The sequence below is a fragment of the Cyprinus carpio genome, chromosome B6, assembly GCF_018340385.1.
Source record: "Cyprinus carpio isolate SPL01 chromosome B6, ASM1834038v1, whole genome shotgun sequence".
NCBI classification, from domain to species: Eukaryota; Metazoa; Chordata; class Actinopteri; order Cypriniformes; family Cyprinidae; genus Cyprinus; species Cyprinus carpio.
The window spans coordinates 12085316-12104643 of NC_056602.1; the positions used below are offsets into that span (position 1 = coordinate 12085316).

Genomic DNA, 19328 nt, shown 5'->3' on the forward strand with positions numbered 1-19328 from the left:
GCAGTCGCTTGAAAAAATGTCAGTGATTCAGCATTCCGGATAAGGATGGGAAGATCATTCCACCAGAACTTGAATGCAGTATAAGCTTGTCTTAAAGGGACTTTGATGTCAGTCACTGAGTGCCTCAAACAAACAGCAGCCAACTTTTACAGTTCCTACCGAATCAAACAGCAAGCTTATACTGCGTTCAGACTATAACTACCATAATTAGGAGACAACGGCATCCCATGAGGTTTAAACTGGAGCTGTTCACATCCTCAGACTTGGAATTATGCGTTTCCATGTCAACAGTATCAACATCAGAATGAAGCTACAGTACAGCAGTCATGTTCAATTGTAGTGTTATGTGCTTGAGACATGAGGTAGTTTAACGCTGTCTCTGGAGGCACCTTGTTGACAGTATATTTTTGTTTGTGTTTTTGTTTGTGTGTGTGTGTGTGTAAGCAGGTGCACGCAGTGTTTTGGAGGAGGCGTGGCAAGTGCAGCCCCTCTCCAGATACAGTCCTGCCTCATTCTGCTGGCTGAAGACATGTGTTTCTCGACTTTTCTGCCATTTAGACACGGGGTAGGGCTTTGGAAATACCAGTAGTTGTGGGTGGGATCATTTCCAGACAATAAAAACTGAAGCATTAATTCATTTCACCATTCAGCTTTACCAGATCTTGTGGCCTGAAGAAACTGCTTTCTCTTTTGGACAGGGTAAGGCAATTGCTTTTACAATCATTTTATCGAATATACTATTGATGGTAGTGAAATAAATTTGGCTTTAATCACAAAACATTTTTTTAATATATCACCTTTTTAATTTAAGTGACTATTTCCTTGTTTTCAAAGACAAGGCTTAAGCTAGTTCCAGACTAAAATGCATGTTTGAGTTGTCTTAATTGAAAATAACTTGCAGTAATTAGAGTTTTTCTAAGGCATCTTTTATAAAAGCTGCTTAAATATGCCAATTTAACTAATTCCTGGCTTAAGATAAGACCTGTCTGTGAAATCGGGCCTAGATGTTATATCACGATATACAAATTTCGTAATTGTAATCTAAAATGTTTTTTTTTTTTCTTTTTTCTTTTTTCTTTTTTTCAAATTGACTAAAATATACAAAAAAATATATACCAAATTGGGGGATAACAAAAAAAATGTCAACCTGAAATACGGTTGAAGTATTTAATCTGATTTTCTAAATGATCTGATTTTAGGAGTCGGAAGTATTATTTAAGATCAGTGTATAAATAGTTGTTGTGGTGTATTTTCTTAATAATTTTTTATGATTTGTTGTAGTTCTTTTTTTTGTTGTTGTTTTTTTTTTTTGTTGATGGTTGTTGTGATTCTTCTAACAATAACGGTATAAAAGTGCTATGACAAGTCTCAGTTAGTCTAGTACAGAACATGTAGCCAGGGTTTTATTTAAGAATATGATAGACAAGAAAAGAAAAGGTAAGTACTAGTATTAGTTGGTTAAGTGCAGGCGAAAAAGATGAGTCTTTAGATGTTTTTTTGAAAAAAGAGTAACGACTCAGCTGTTCGAATTGAGATCGGGAGGTCATTCCACCAGCTAGGCGCAGTCCAGGAAAAAGTCAGTGAGAGTGATTTTTGAACCTCTTTGTGATGGCACCACAAGGCATCGTTCACTTGCAGAACGCAAGCTTCTGGAGGGTGCATAAGTTTGAACTAGTGAGTTTAGCTATATTGGTGCCACGCCAGTGGTCGTTTTGTAGGCAAGCATCAGTAAATTGAATTTGATGCGAGCGGCTACTGGTAGCCAGTGAAAACCTGATGAGGAGAGGAGTACACGTGAGCTGTTTTTGGCTCATTGAAGACATCCCTTGCTGCTGTATTCTGGATCAGTTGCAGAGGCTTAATAGTACATGCAGAAAGGCCCGCCAGGAGAGCATTACAATAGTCCAGTCTGGAGAGAACAAGAGCTTGGACAAGATGTTGGGTGGCTTGCTCTGACAGGGACCGGTCATTGTAGCAATATGGTCTGTGAAGCTTAACTGATGATCCATCACAACTCCTAGGTTTCTGGCTGTCCTGGAAGGAGTTATGAGTTGTATAGAGAAGTTGTGATGAAACGATGGGTTAGCTGGAACCACCAGCAGTTCAGTCTTAGTAAGGTTGAGCTGAAGGTGATGGTCATTCATCCAGCTAGAAATGTCACTCAGGATGAAATGTGAGCAACTGCGAACAGCACATCTGGTTGGAAAGAGAAGTAGAGTTGAGTGTCATCAGCGTAGCAGTGATAGGAAAAGCCATGCTTCTGAATGACAGATCTTAATGACGTCATGTAGATGGAGAAGAGAAGTGGTCCAAGTACTGAGCCTTGAGGAACCCCAGTAGCAAGTTGTTGTGACTTAGAAACTTGACCCCACCAAGACACTATGAAGGATTTATCAGAAAGGTAGGAGTTAAACCACTGGAGTGCAGTTCCAGAGAAGCCCATCTTTCTGAGGGTGGACAGGAGAATCTGGTGATTAACGGTGTCAAAAGCAGCAGACAGGTACAGGTGCAGATCTTGGGTCCTGAGGATAGTCTGTATCTCTCCTATCAGACACATAGATAGGTGTGACAGGTTGTGTGTCCAATGACAGGTTTGTTGAAATTATTATTTTATTACAGTGGATAATCTCTTTTTTGTGTAACAGATAAAATGGACATATTCCGCAGTAATGGGGTTTGTTGTTGTTTTTTTCCAACATATATTATGATTGTAATACTTGTTATTAAACGTGAACAGTTTTTTAAGTATGTATGTATATATATATATATATAATATATATATATATATACACACACAAAACAATAAAAAGTATTCCTGTTTTATACCATTTAAATGTTTTTCATTTGTTCTTTCATATCTTAGTTCCTTCAGTGGTATGGATTTGCAGTCTATGGAGGCCGTTTCCGGGCCTCTAAATGAGGGAAATTGTTTCTATCTGTAACATCTGCAAGTCCCTCAAAAACACGCATGTCCATCCCAATCACCACTGACATGTGCTCCGATTACAAACAAATCAGGGAACATATTGAGCATGCTGAGCATTCCCTGAAAACATCAGAGTCCAGGATTAAAGGAAAGCTGGGGTCTTTGGATGAACACATGGAGCATCTTATCAGAAAAAGAAACAAAATATTGAGCATCAGAAAAAAAGAAAAATGCATGACCATGGATAAATTACAACACAGAGAAAAAGTCTGCTGAGGAATTGCTAAGGTATTCCAAAAGCTGCTCTGGAACAGGCTGAAAGAAACTTAGAAACTGCAAGATATGCTCAAAGAGTAGCTCAAGATAGGAAGAATGCAGGTGAGGGTGTTGCAATTGCAGGTGGGGGGTACTGCTTGCAATACCAATTATCGGATGGATTGCTGGTAAGAAATTAATTTAAGCATCTTTCTGAATAGTTTCTGAAGCGATGCATTTAAAAAAACTCTTGACTGATGACATTTCTGCTTAGATGACATTTCTTGTTTCCATCTAGGCCCGATAATGCTGAGTGAGGGAGTGCGAGAGTTAAATGAGGCTTCAAATGCCATCAGTGCAGCTGAGCAGGAGCAACAACAGTTTAACTCTCAGGTGAAGGAGAACCACAGAAAAGTGTCTGAATACCAGTCAAAGATCTCTCAGACACAATATGAAATCGAGCAGACGAATGAGGCGTTGAAGAGGATTTGAGCGTGAGATTGAGGAGGTTCAAAAGCATCTACAGAGCACAGGAGATATCCAGGAATTAGTGCGGAGAGCTGTGAACCTTCTGAGTGTTCTTAGTGGAAGAGTCAATGTACTAGAGAAGCAAACACAGCGATTCATCCCTCTGGGAGCCTGTGGTAAAGGCCATGGAAGATGTGATAAAGGCAGTAGCAAATATTGCAGAGAATAGGCTGTTCTACAGTCATGGCATACAAGGACTCATAAACCCTTTGAGGGAGAATGTTGGAGGACTGCTGGCTCTATGCAAATCTCCCAATAATTCTGCATATGGCAGCTATTATAAAAAAAAAAAAAAAAATCACATTTTCTATAAACCAATAAAATAAAAAAACTATAGAAATAGTCAGTTATTTACAGTTTTTTTCCCCTGCCCAATTTACACATTTATTTAGTTATTTTAGCTTGTTGTTATTGTGAAATGTCCAAACCATACAAAAAAGGACACATACATTAGTACAGTATATAACCATATATTCCTATAACTAATCAAAAATCTGTATAAGTGGGTACGAGTTTGGGATGGGTTGTAAAATGTTGATTCTGTACAGTTACTGCACTAAAAATCTTTGTAACTAAACATGTACATTAATCCATGTGTGATTTTATACCTGAATATGATATGAATTAAGTAGAGAACATCAATAGATTTGTTGTTGCTGTAAGCCTATTTACCTTTAATAAATGCATTATCAGAAAAGATTTGGCCTACATGCTTTATTATGCAATAGAAAACTGAAAACAATTGTTGATATTAATTTCTCTCTGGGGTTTTCTTTCTGGGGTCTCATCACTGTCATTTGGGTATATAGTGAAAACATTTAAGATGGCTATTATTAAACCTCTTATAAAAAAAAAAAAAAAAAAAAAAACCTTCATCTAAGTGAATTAGTTAATTATAGACTGATCTCAAATCTACCTTTTTCTGTCAAAAATTCTAGAAAAAGCAGTATCCCCACAACTATGTTCATTTTTAGAAAGAAATGGTATCTGAAACCTTACCCCCGTCTATATAATCTAGGATAGTATTAATAATGCAACGTAAATGTTTTGAAGCAAGACTATGGGTTAAGGCCAAAGTATGCTTCTTTTTTTTTTGTACACAGATGTTCGACATATGCGTTTTGCTCCAAATTGCAATGCCTCTCCTGGCCTAATGGGGCCAGTGTTTGCGCAATCTCTCGCCATGAGTTAAAACCATATAAATATTTTTGTATTCTTTCACGCTACAGTTGTACAAAATTAGGATATTTTCTAACCTCTTCGCATAATCTCTCATCTATGTAGGGCTCCATTGTCCACTGTAGCTAACCACATTCCGGTTTGTTCTGTTTATGCAGTTTTTCTTCAGCTACCTTGTGAATCGAAACCCCCACGGCAGGGTTGCCACCTTGCAGATAAACTAATTACTGCAATATAGTTAAATGCGCATGTGCGACCTGCACGTACAAAGTAATCCAGTGGTGCGCGTACTTCTCTGTGCGTGACATGAATTTCGTTCATCACTGTACACTGTCCCTCGAGTATACGTAAAAAAGTATTCTTTGGCCTTCAAAGCTATATTTTTATTAAATCAAGCAAATTCACAGAAATATTGACATATATGAACAAAGAGCTAAGCTATTGTTTGTTTATTGTTTTAAAGGATTTGTATTTTTGTATTTAAATTTAGTAGTTTTTATTAAGATATAATGTGTTTATTGTTTCTGTTACAGAATTTGTCTTAGTGACATTCAATGCAGTATTTTATTAAAAGATAATGCAGAGGCCTGAAACTTCACAGACTAAAAACAAAATTAAAGATAAATATTTACAATGGTGAAAAATTAAAGAATTAAGAGATGTTAAAAACTGCTTACCACAGTTTTAGATTAAACACTCTCTTGTAGAAGGACTTTCATTTAATTCTCGTATACTGTATTTATTCTTGTTTTTCCCGTGAACACTCACCACATGCTTCACCAAAGTCTGAGAATAGTCTAAAAACTGTACAAAAAACAATGACAAAGGTATACATATGTCTATATGCTTTTCAAGGGGATGCAGTATAATGTTATGGTTCTTAATTGTGATAATTTTACAACAAGGTGTGTGACATATTCCATCTAGCAAATCTGCCAAAAGTGGACAAAACAGAAAAATTGTAGCACGAGGTTGATGCTTATGCCTGATGGGAAGTACATGCAGGTCTACTCTTTAATGTCTAGCGGAAATATTGCAAGAAACAAGTACGTCAAATAAAATGTTGAAAGAACGAGTACAACAAATAAAATGTGAGCATCGTCATCAGCTATCTGAACAAGAGGTCTAAATCTAGTGGTGTAAGGAAGAAGTAATTTTAAAACAACATTTACAAAAATATACCCAAATGTCCCCAAGCGTAATTCTCTGTATTCATATGGTAATTTTTCTTTAGTCATTTGGTCTCTTGAGTTACATAGGGTATTTTGTTCTCACAAAATTCCTTTATATTTTGTGTCTGTAGCCTTTTCAAGAGCGTGGAACTTTAAACAAGCTCGATCTTTACTGAATGTGTAGCTTTTGAGTTCAATGGAGAGATTTGTTTCAGTTGTTAGAGTTTTGTGTAAATCAGCAACCTTACTTTTCATGTTGATGGTTCATCGTATTTATTCAGAGATGGATAATTGTCCTAAAAGTAATACCAATTCAGTCAACACACTCAAGTAGAAATCTAGCAAATCTGACAAAACATATCCTAAAAGTAATATCAATTTAGTCAAACAGTATCGAGGAGGCTCACCTACAGTCATATACAGTCCAACAAACAAATGTGTACACTTTCACAATGTGTCCATTAAACTAACGGCTGTTGGAAGAACATCCAAGGTCAACACAACGTGGGTGGGATACATGGGTGAGGGGGAAAGGTCACAGACATAAATCTTTTGTCATAAGCTGCATCTTAGGGACTACTGTGATGACTGCACCATTTCCAGGACATTGCTGTGGGCTTCCCATCCTCAGTGCTTACATCAGTCTGCAGACAAAAACTCTGCAGCAAATGCACAGAAATAAAGAATCAAGTGCTATAATAACATTGTTTGAAATTGCAATACTTAAATGACAACTTAAGATTTAAGTAGATTTCTTATTCATTTCCATAGTTTACTCACTCAAAGCCTCTGATGGTAGCATTCCTTCATCAGACAGTCTCCAGCAGATAAACACACGTGTCTCATCTGTCCCTGTAACATCCAGACAAAAAAACAAGTCACCTCTGTGATTTATGTGCTCAAACAAATATTATAATAGCATATTTTTGAGAATTACATAAATATTGGAAATTGGAAAAGTTGCTGCTTAAGTTTTTATAATAGCAATTTGCATATACTCCAGAATGTTATGAAGAGTGATCAGATTAATTGCATAGTCCTTCTTTGCCATGAAAATTAACTTAATTAAAAAAAAAACCTTTCCACTGCATTTCATTGCTGTCATTAAAGGACCTGCTGAGATCATTTCAGTAATCATCTTGTTAACTCAGCTGAGAATGTTGACGAGCACAAGGCTGGAGATCATTATGTCAGGCTGATTGGGTTAGAATGGCAGACTTGACACGTTAAAAGGAGGGTGATGCTTGAAATCATTGTTCTTCCATTGTTATCCATGGTGACCTGCAAAGAAACGCATGCAGCCATCATTGCGGTGCATAAAAATGGCTTCACAGGCAAGGATATTGTGGCTACTAAGATTGCACCTAAATCAACAATTTATAGGTTCATCAAGAACTTCAAGGAAAGAGGTTCAATTCTTGTAAAGAAGGCTTCAGGGCGTTCAAGAAAGTCCAGCAAGCGCCAGGATCGTCTCCTAAAGAGGATTCAGCTGCGGGATCGGAGTGCCACCAGTGCAGAGCTTGCTCAGGAATGGCAGCAGGCAGGTGTGAGCGCATCTGCACGCACAGTGAGGCGAACGACTTTTGGAAGATGGCCTGGTGTCAAGAAGGGCAGCAAAGAAGCCACTTCTCTCCAAAAAAAACAACAGGGACAGATTGATCTTCTGCAGAAAGTATAGTGAATGGACTGCTGAGGACTGGGGCAAAATCATATTCTCTGATGAAGCCCCTTTCCGATTGTTTGGGGCATCTGGCAAAAGGCTTGTCCGGAGCAGAAAAGGGTGAGCGCTACCATCAGTCCTGTGTCATGCCAACAGTAAAGCATCCTGACACCATTCATGTGTGGGGTTGCTTCTCATCCAAGGGAGTGGGCTCTCACAATTCTGCCCAAAAACCACAGCCATGAATAAAGAATGGTACCAAAACACCCTCCAACAGCAACTTCTTCCAACAACCCAACAACAGTTTGGTGAAGAACAATGCATTTTCCAGCACGATGGAGCACCGTGCCATAAGGCAAAAGTGATAACTAAGTGGCTCGGGGACCAGAATGTGGAAATTTTGGGTCCATGGCCTGGAAACTCCCCAGATCTTAATCCCATTGAGATCTTGTGGTCAATCCTCAAGAGGTGGGTGGACAAACAAAAAAACCCACTAATTCTGACAAACTCCAAGAAGTTATTATGAAAGAATGGGTTGCTATCAGTCAGGATTTGGCCCAGAAGTTGATTGAGCATGCCCAGTCGAATTGCAGAGGTTCTGAAAAAGAAGGGCCAACACTGCAAATACATGTAATTGTCGATAAAAGCCTTTGAACCGTATAAAGTGCTTGTAATTATATTTCAGTACATCACAGAAACAACTGAAACAAAGATCTAAAAGCAGTTTAGCAGCAAACTTTCTGAAAACTAATATTTATGTAATTCTCAAAACTTTTGGCCACGACTGTACATTTACGTTACATGGTAGTTGCTGATGTGTTAACTCACTTTTATTCAACACAATTGTTCCTCAATTTTTCAACAGAACTAATAAAATAGATAACTTATGTTTAGTTACTAAATTTGTTTATTTACATTACGCTCATCTAATGTAAACAGTGTTGACAACAGTGAATTGTACATAGTAGCACACATTCATTACCCAGATGACTATTTTATGTTGTGATGTGCTCATCTGCAATACTTATCAAAGATTTTCCTGTCATATATCAGTCCAATAGATAGCTAAATTTGTCCACACATTGAAAAAGTCAATCAGACCAAACAAGGTCTACCAAAAACATATATATATTTTATTTTTCATATGCAAAAGTGAAAAAAAAAAATATGCAAAGTGTATTAAAACCATTTCAGCCCATGCTTTCGTCAGTGCTCACAGGGCAAATAGCAACACCACGCTTATAGCACAATTGCAAATTGTTGTCAGCTGATCTTAATCAATGAAAGATAATTGTCGTGCCAACAATTTCCATTTACAAAAAACATGCAAGATCTACCTTTCGTTTAATCCTGTTGGGGTTAATGATTTCAACTCAAAAATCCAAAAATCCTCTCTTTGTAACAAGTGTCTATCACGGTTACCACCTCTCCAATGCAAAAGAACTCTCTCAATGCCCAGGAATTTGAAATGAGAAAATGTTTTGTAGACTCAAAATAATGAAAAATTGGAGAAGTGTGATCTTGTCTCCTGATAGCAATAATTTGTTCAACAATTCTAGTGCACAATGCACGTTTTGTTTTACCAACATACAGTAAAAGGCAAGAACACAAAATTATGTGTATCACATGTGTTGTTTTAAATGTGATCGGTTGTGTAATTTTGTAAATTTTACCCGTTAATGGATGTGTAAATGACTTGCATTTTAAATAATGAGAACAGGCAACACAATCTTTACATGGAAAATTTCCATTGGGCATCAGAGAGGGTCCCAGGAGTGAATTTGTGGGTATCTGCACGCACCAATTTATCCCATAGATTTGGAGGCCTGCAGTAAAACAAAGCCTGACAAGTCACAATCGCTCTGTATGATATGCCAATGTTTATTTGATTGCCTTTTTGATTTCTGGACTCAAGGGATTAAAAGTAGATTTAAATACACAAGAAAACTTTTTTTTTTGGGTCAAGATGGTATCTTCTGGCAAAGATCTAATTTTGTCTAAAGCAGTGTGCGGGATGAGCACTCTTTGCATGTAAAATATGTTTTTGCAGTTTCCTTTCTAAACAGAGAAGATACAAGTTGGCCATTGATGACAGAGATGTTTGTCCAAAAAAATTCCTGTCTGTTGTCCCCACATGATAGGTGAACTTGATGAATGGCCAAGACAATTCATTAATTCAGAACCTTTGTAAATGATAAAACAGTCATCAATATATCTCTTAAACTATAACAAAATATTGATAAAATGATTATTATTTAAGATATATTGATCTTCAAGATAGCCAAGATATAGGTTTTCATAGTCAGGGGCCATAATGGCACCCATTGCTGTGCCCTCAATTTGCAGATAAATTTTCTTCTCAAAAAGGAAATAGTTCTTTGTCAAAACCAATTCAACCATATCCACAATAAATTTGGTTGGCAGACCTTTATCATCACTGTGCAAATCAAGAAAATATTTCAATGCCAAAAGAAGGGATGCAACAACACAATTTTTTCAGATCCAGTCCGATACCGAAAATTCTGAGGATCTGCCGATAACGATCCAATCCGTTTTTTTTATTAAATAAATGTAGAATTTCTATACTTCTCTGTGTTGACCTGATCATCACTATTTTGTGTTAATCACAATCTACTACATATACACAACTTCATTTTAATAAAAAAACAAATGAAATATATAATCATAATCTGACAAAAATACTATAATAAACTAGGTTAGTGGATAATTCAGCAGCAAAAGATACTCTAGATTCTAGAAAAAAATCACAGGCGCACAATAATTGTATAAAATCTAGTGAAATATTTTATTTACAAATAAAAGTGATTAAGTCTTTGTATTGTTGTAAAAAACATTCATGAAAAAACAAGTATATACATTTATAAAGAAATCTAAAAGACATTTCTTTTAAATGTATAGCACAGTAATAAAGGGCCGCAGCATATGATAGATAGGACAGAATAAGAAAAACTATTAATAAACTTTGATTGCACAGAAAAGTATTATAATATAGCCCTTAAAAGTTTGTAAACATTGCAACGTCTCTGGGTGGGCGGGGCTTAGCTGGAGGCAAAAAAGAGGCGTGGACGCAATGTTGACAAGCGTAAGCTAGCACGTTTTAGGAGGATTTATTAAACATGGATGCAGAAGAAGGTTCGGAAACTTTCCGAATATGTACAGTCACTGACTCTGTGGGACCGCGACAAAAAAAAAAGAATAATAAAAAAAAGTGGGCGTTAGCATACATTTATCAATTAATTCAGTTGATCACTCAGTTCACTGACCAAACTGGTTATCTGACCAAAATATAATGACGAGTGGATAACATTACAGTAGACTAATTTATTTATTTATTTATTTTTAGCTAAGCCTGGTGTCGTTCTTGTATCTTGTTCTCACTGGAAACATTTTAACCAGGTTTTGGATATTTCCTAGACAACATATGAATTACTTTCGGGTGGTTTGGGGAATTTTGTCAAGGCTTATTGTCTATTGTAACCTATCGCTGGGCTAACTATGATTAGCAATGTGGATTATTTTTAAGAGACCATTCAAAGGATGGCACACACATCTATCGCTGTATGTTTGTTTAACATTTAAGCTAGCTAGTGCGCTGAAGGTTGTCGACTTTTCACCTATAAAAACATAAACTTGCTGATTTGTACTAGATAAAACCAACACACCAGTACATATGCATAGATTATTTTACCTAATATGAAGTGTGAACTGCAAACACAAGCATTATTTATGATCGTCTCTGTCTAGTCTGTACGCCGTATTGCATTCAACAACAATTGTCTTCTTGATTTCTGTGAGGGGAATGTCGACCGGGATCCGGTGAAACTTTAGTTTTTGAACCAAAAGTGCTGTTCCTTCTATTCTGGTAGCCAAAAAACACAACAAGACGACATTTTAAAGTCAAAACCTCAAACTTTTAGCGCGCCTGCTATGAGTTCTTCCTTATGTTTTTGCCTCCAGCTAGAGAGCGGTGACGTCACAGTGACGTAGGCGATTAAGGGGTCTATACTACAGGCGCCAAATACAGAGCGGCACAGAGCGCGTATGCACATCCTGAGCGCAGAATGATGAGCTTGAAACAACATGGAGTCACAGTGTGCACAGGCTGCGCAGCCCTCCGAGTCCACATAGAACAGTTAGTACAACACACAAGCTGCTCGGCTCGTCTTCAGTTCTCTCTTCACAGAAGTTCAGTCAGTGTACTGTTTGAGAAAATGAATTACTCCGGGATATTGGTTTATTTTGACTCAGAGGGAGTGTCAGCCCACGTTAAAAAAGTAAGTCATTTGTGGATTAATGCTTACTGAAGACGCGAACCGTTTCAAACGATTCAGTCCGATTTGGTGAACTGGTTCAACCGGTTCACTAAGAAGAACCGGTTAAATCGAATGATTCATTCGCGAACCGAACATCAATAGTACAAAGGGAAGAGATATTGATACTTAATGTATTAAATCTGTGCGTTAGTTTAATGAGCCCTTTTCTTTGAACAGTTTTAAACCTCAGTTACTGTGCGCTCTTAAGAGAGTTTGGTGGTTTTGACTGTAGTAACCGAACGCGACACAGTTTGATTGCTGAATGGAGGATGACAGACAGCTGCAGTGGAAAGAGTTTATGTGAACTTGAATTTAATGACTTCAATATTAATCTGTACCTCACATGGAACTATGGAACAGCATCAGAACACATGAAATATGTTCTTGAAAACGTTCGGTGCTTTCTAATGTTTTTGTGCCTTTCGTGGGGCTCAACAATAACACAGAATAGTATACGCACAATATCAGATTTGGATCAGTCTCGTCTGACTGATACCTGATCCTCAGAAAATGCCAGTTATCGGAGCCGATACCGATCCGTGCATCCCTAGCTAAAAGGACCCCAGTGTGAGGAATGTTAGTGTATAAAGAGGTCACATCCATTGTAGCAAGTATAATGTCTTCCTCTAGATCTTTTATGACAGACAGACATTTAGGAAAGTCTCTGGGACAGCTGGGAAGAGATGTCACTAGAGGCCTCAAAACAAAAGTCCACAAAAATTAGGGAGTGGCTCTGTAAAACTATTAATACTTGCCACTAAAATGACCCATATTCATTTCCCATGTTATTTCAATCATGCCTGAGTGATTATTTGCTGAATATTTGAAAGAAATGCATTTTTATTATTTATAATTCCATTTGATTTCCACAAATCAATGTTTATTTTTCCTTTCTTCACTTATATATACACTTATATTCACACTTATATTCACACACACACACACACACACACACACACATATTGTATTTTTATATCAGTTTTACACACATTGGTCAAAAATTACCCATTTAGAAACCTTTACCATGGTTGAAGCAAAAACTCTGCAGGAATGTGGCTCAATGCACAAAGGAGCTGGTCAAAGAGCTTGTCGTGCCACATATCAAGAGGTGCTTGAAGGGCAGGCCCCACCTTAAAAACTATATGCAGAGGCAATGGGAAGATGTCGGATAAAAACATAATCACACCAATCGAAGAGAAAGAGGTGCAGGATCTGCCCAGCTGCCAAAGACAGAGAAGTCAGCAACTGTTCTCATTGTCAGGCCGGTGTGCAAGGAGCACAAACCTGTATTTGTCATTTGTGATGCATGTAACCACTGATATGGCAATTTGAGATGTAGCTGTACCGGTGTGATTTAAGACTTCGGAATTGTAGAGAGTTCTGTGCAAAACTACTGAGCCACCCCCTTTATCAGCAAGTTACCCCACTATATCCTTGTCTCTGCATAATTTATCAAGAGCATCTTTTTCTGATTTTGATAAATTGAACTTTTGCCACTAAATAATTGTTCAACATCTCTTTCCACCAATCTACAGAAGGTATTCATCGAAGGATTTATGACATAAGGACAAAAGGTGCTCTTCGGCTTGAATTTCAAAACTTTGTTCAAAAGACTTACTTCATGGGGTTGGATTTCCTTGCCTGTGGGATGGGAAGATCAAGTTGTCCTTTGATGAGCAACCCTTTTTTGAGTCAGTTGTGACATTCCTCCTCTTGCCAGCCCTCTTGCCAGAAGTGTCATATATATTAAACAGACATTTAATTAGCATCTTTAAAGATGTATATGATTGAGAATGTATATAAATGCACTTTGAAAATGTATGCATGTTTGCTGGAGCTCCCCTGTTATCTATAAATAATAAAATTTGTTTTTACAGTAAAACCACAAATATACTATACTATCCAGCATCTTTATACCTTCAACATTTCAACAGTTGGCTCTACAGTAGTTGAACAGATGCAATTTTAACACAAGGATAGCGTTGATTACTCCCATTTGAAAACGCCCGCATCGCTGTACTACTCCGTGTTCGATGATGACGTATCCTCTCCCGTCCTGTGGCCTCCTGGGATAGAGAAGTATCCATCAGATGAACACTTAATGGGATAGTTGTCCCAAAAATTCTGTCATTATTGTTTGATGTAAATGAGTTTGTTTTAGTGTTTTGTGTTTTTTTATTTGAAAAATTTCTATTTGTCTGATTTATTGGGTTATATTTTTGTGTTTGGTTTGTTAGGATTTGTGACTTCGATAGTATTTTTTTTTCCTACTATGGAAGTCAATGGTGCCCCAAAACAGCCTGGTTACAAACTTTCTTCAAAATATCATCCTTTGTGTTCGGCTTCTCCATCAGTTGCGTGTATTTGTTCAACTACTTGAGGGTTAGTAAACAATGACAGATTTTTCATTTTTGGGTCAGCTATCCCTTTAAGGTTAGTAAACAATGACAGATTTTTCCTGGGGATTTCTCATCTAAGGTAAATCTTGCCTACTCTTTTATGAATACTCATGATTTTAAGATGGAAGAAGAAACAGGATGAAAGGGTGATGAATATGTATTTCAGTGCAATATCTCCTTGGCCATTCCAGGAGCAAAATCAAGACAGACATCTAACCTTTTTTTTACTAGTACTTGTTGAGGGAGATTACCCCCCAGATGCGCACCAATAGTTATTGAACATGTTAATAAAGATTACCTAAATGTCCTAATTGAACTATGGCCTAATCCTGGTTTAGACTAAGCCCCGTATGTGAAAACCAAGCTAACTAAATCTCATAACCGTGACACTTCACAGTCCTGTCAAAGCCATTTCTGTGGAACTTTCTTGCAACATTGTGCATTTCTGAAACAATTTTGTGAGTTCTCAAGCGGAAACCAACACAACGGCTGCTTCAGTTTCACTCCTCATTCCTGAGAGTCGGCAGACCATAGATTCCCGGTCTCTCAATTTAGGAAAAAATTGAATGTGTGTCCTGTTTCCTTCATGGTACAAGATAGATCAGGCCTAACTGCAAAACAAAAATCGTCTTACTCATGTTTTATATATATATATAATTTATTATTGTATTATAGTTTCAGTCTGGGCCCTTAGGTGTAACATACGCTTCTCAATGAATTAGAATGTCGTGGAAAAGTTCATTTCAGTAATTTCAACTCAAATTGTGAAACTCGTGTATTAAATAAATTCAATGCACACAGACTGAAGTAGTTTAAGTCTTTGGTTCTTTTTAATTGTCATGATTTTGGCTCACATTTACCAAAAACCCACCAGTATTTACAAATTAGAATATGGTGACATGCCAATCAGCAAATCAAACTCAAAACACCTGCAAAGGTTTCCCGAGCCTTCAAAATGGTCTCATCAGTTTGGTTCACTAGGCTACACAATCATGGGGAAGACTGCTGATCTGACAGTTGTCCAGAAGACAATCATTGACATCCTTCACAAGGAGTGTGAAGCCACATTGCCAAAGAAGCTGGCTGTTCACAGAGTGCTGTATCCAAGCATGTTAACAGAAAGTTAAGTGGAAGGAAAAAGTGTGGAAGAAAAAAGATGCACAACCAACCGAGAGAACCGCGGCCTTATGAGGATTGTCAAGCAAAATCGATTCAAGAATTTGAGTGAACTTCACAAGGAATGGATACATACTTTCCAGAAGGCCAACAATTCACTAAAAATGTTTTTTTATTTTATTTTATTTTATTTTTTATTAGTCTTATGAAGTATTCTAGTTTGTTGAGATTCACTAAAAATGTTTTTTTATTTTATTTTATTTTATTTTACTAAAGACTTCTGTCTGTGTGCATTTAATTTAATACACAAGTTTCACAATTTGAGTTAAATTAATGAAATAAATGAACTTTTTTGATGTCATTCTAATTTACTGAGAAGCACCTGTACTGTACATCAATCGCTCAGATCAGTGACTTGAGACTGAGGCACTTTTTGTTTGCTTGTTGAACTTCACTAAAAAATATTTGTACTCCTGTTATTTCCTTCCTAATTTACATTGTCAAATAAGAAAGTAAGGGTAACATTTTAGATTACAGCCCACTAAGTACTGCGTAAGTACAGTATAAGTAAAACAAATTTACAAGATACCTTTCTGTAATTATAGTGTACCCATAAAGAACATACATGTAACTACTGTATAAGGAAAAAATATGTAGAGTTTGTGGAATAAAGGGGTAACAACCAAGAAAATTAACAGAGTGTTTTAAAACTACGGGATGCCTATTATTGCAAGGGCTGCCCCCAAATAGTCGACAAGAAGATGCTTGTCAAGCAAAATATTATTAGTCATGCAGTCTGTGACAGACAGATCATTAACAGCTGATATATGTGGTGAAGTACAGTACATCAGGGCAGGACAACCAAACACTCGCCTTGCTTTCCATTCATCCACCTCTAGCAGTGCCCCTTTAAAGTCTGACGCTAAAGTGCCCTTGCGGTCCGGTCTGCCCCCAGTCCGGGATTTCTGCCGAGGGTAGGATATTAATATTTTTGATCGTGGATGATAAAAATGTCTCCACAATCTGTTTTTGAAGAAATATCGTTGTATTGTGCTGCAGCGCACATTCTATCAGCTGAAGTTCTGGCGCCGCGGAATCAATATTCTGTGACATACATTATCATCAGTGTTAACTCAGCGGGAGAGTTACTCTCAGGGACACTGCACTTATTCACAAAAGAAAATGTTTTTGCATCTGGTTTAAAGCCTTACTGGTTATTTAAACGTTTCATTCGTGTGCTTTTCTGACGTGCGGGTTTTTCTGAGCACAATCAAAGCACGGCACGAAAATGAAAAAGCCCGTCAAACTGTGCCTTATTACTGAACTAAGTTATGTTTTGTGCTAATACTGTCAAAAACACACAGGGTTTATGTATAGACTCAATTGGATATGGCGAAAATGAAAGTAGGGGATCGCGGGGCACAAAGTAACGCAGGGTTAGTTGTAGCACAAGTGGTTTGAATATTTCCACACATGCTAGCATAACAATATTTACAGTATTTATTAGTTACCATATCAACATTATCTGGAAAATGTGCGCCAAAATTCAAAAATATTTTGAAGATATCTCTGAACATTTATTTTACCATAGTAAAATTAAAATGCTGGCTTAAGTTAATTTTTCATCTCAGTTTATTTTTTAATCATTTAAAATTAGACAAAACTGCTATTATTTTTTATCTCCAATCTGTTATTTATCAGTTCAGATAATTTTTTAATGCTTTGATAACTAGCAGAAAACACTTCCAGCGCACCTCCATGGCAAGTCCAACTTTGCCGTGGCACGATCCATAACCTCCAATAGCTCTACATACGCAGGGCAGGAGGATTGAGAAGGCTCAGCCTCAGCTTCTTCGCCATCCGCAAACATCTCCTGCTATTCCTGGGTAGAACCCAGCAGAGCACTAACCTCAGTATTGGAAAGTGTTAAAGATATAACATCATTCTCCTGAGGCTCTCTCTCGTCCGTCGCCGATGAGAGGGAAAGTCCCCTCTCTAAACTCCTCAGCCAGATCCACCTGTGATCACCGTGAGCTCATTCTCCTCCGTGCCTCAGCATCGGCGGGTCCTGAACCGCGGGAAGCAGATGGCTGCCCTTTTTTTCTTTTTTTCCTCGGAAAGAGAGACAAATGAGAGCGGTGCTTTTTCATTGAAAAAATGCTCACAATGCACGCAGATTGCCTCCTCAAAGACATCGTGTGCATGCTCTTTACCCAAACAAATGACGCAAAGATTGTGTGTGTCATCGGGTGTCAAATAACACTGACACGGATGCACACATTGTCTAAACGCTTGCTAGTAGTCGGCATGATAGACAGAGAAAGATCGCTCTAACCAGTTCTTTCAGATGCACGCTTCAAACAGAACAGTCAGTGAAGACAAAAAAGAGAATGACGTGTTCTCCTGGCGCCTATTTATCCATAGTCGCACCGGTAGTGACGTCAGGGGCTATCGCCGGCCAACTTTTTGGTGTTTTTTCATTGTATGCTTCAGACACGGGTCACGACAAGGCATGCCCCATAGTGACCCCTAGAGGACGCAGTTCGAAGTTCCCTTGAAAGGGAACAACTACACTAGGGTTGCTACCTTCAGCCAGGCAAAATAAGGGACCCCCCCCCAAAAAACAAACAAACAAACAAAAAAACAAACAAGTAACTATTAGCTCATAGCTCAACAATAAACCATGAGAAAACATGCTCCAGTATGTAAACTTTCAACAAAACACATTAATATTGTTGTTTTAAATTTGATTATTTATAATTATTTATTATTATTAGTCTTTTTGTTTGACAGTTCTGCAGCTGTTACCTGGATGGGATGAATTTTTTTTTTTTTTTTTGACAGTTCTGCAGCTTATGTCATAATTTACCCGGGTTGTTCTAAACCTATATAAAGTTATTTCTTCTGTTGAACACAAAAGAGGATACTTTGAATAATGTGGGAAACTAAACAGATGCTGGTCCTCAGTAACTTCCACAGTAGAGAAAAATACTATCATTGGGGAACAGAAACTATTTGGATACTCACATTCTTAAAAGGTATCTTCTTTTATGTTCAACAGAAGAAAGACATTATGATTGTTTTGGAGTTTGTTACAACTTAAGGGTTTGATAACGTAATTTTTGTTTTTTTTTGATTTTTAGGTTTAATTTATGTAGTACAGTGTAAAGTGATGAAATGCCTCTCTGCAAACTGCGTGTTCATCAATAGGTACAGGACAGACCCATGGGTAACTTTCCCATTCAGCCCTACATCTGGAGAGTCTTTTGTTCAGAGGCCTAACGTGAGGTCCTAGATGTTTTTAAACTGCTCAGGTTTGTTTACCGCATGTTTTGATAGTGTGGATGTGATTTTAGGTGGTTTGTTCTGGAGACTCCATCGCTATGGAAACAGACGCCAAAATCACGCGCAGATGAGCTTCTCTAATAGTTCTTATGAAATTGATTTCATGATAATTGCTATTAGTATTATAAACAGTGCAAAATACTTTTTTGTTTATTCAAATATGTTTGCCCTTTGTAAAATATGGGACTGTTGGCGTTTGTTATTGATCTGATACAGGACTCATCATTTTACCTTTAAATACGGGACGATTCCGTATTTTAAGGGACGGGTGGCAACCCTAGTACGGGACGATATTATGAAAACAAAGCGACATATTTATACTAGACAAGTGTAAAAGTACTGTGGATAAAAAAATATATATTCTGAACCCTGTGTGGATGTACACAAACTGAAAACGGATGCATGTCTGTATAT

The 19328-nt window shown here is 37.4% G+C and overlaps 1 pseudogene; it reads left to right on the forward strand.

The window, feature by feature from the left end:
• Positions 1–2381: 2381 nt before the first annotated feature.
• LOC122137599 lies at positions 2382–4401 on the forward strand (annotated as a pseudogene).
• The last annotated feature ends 14927 nt before the right edge of the window (positions 4402–19328 follow it).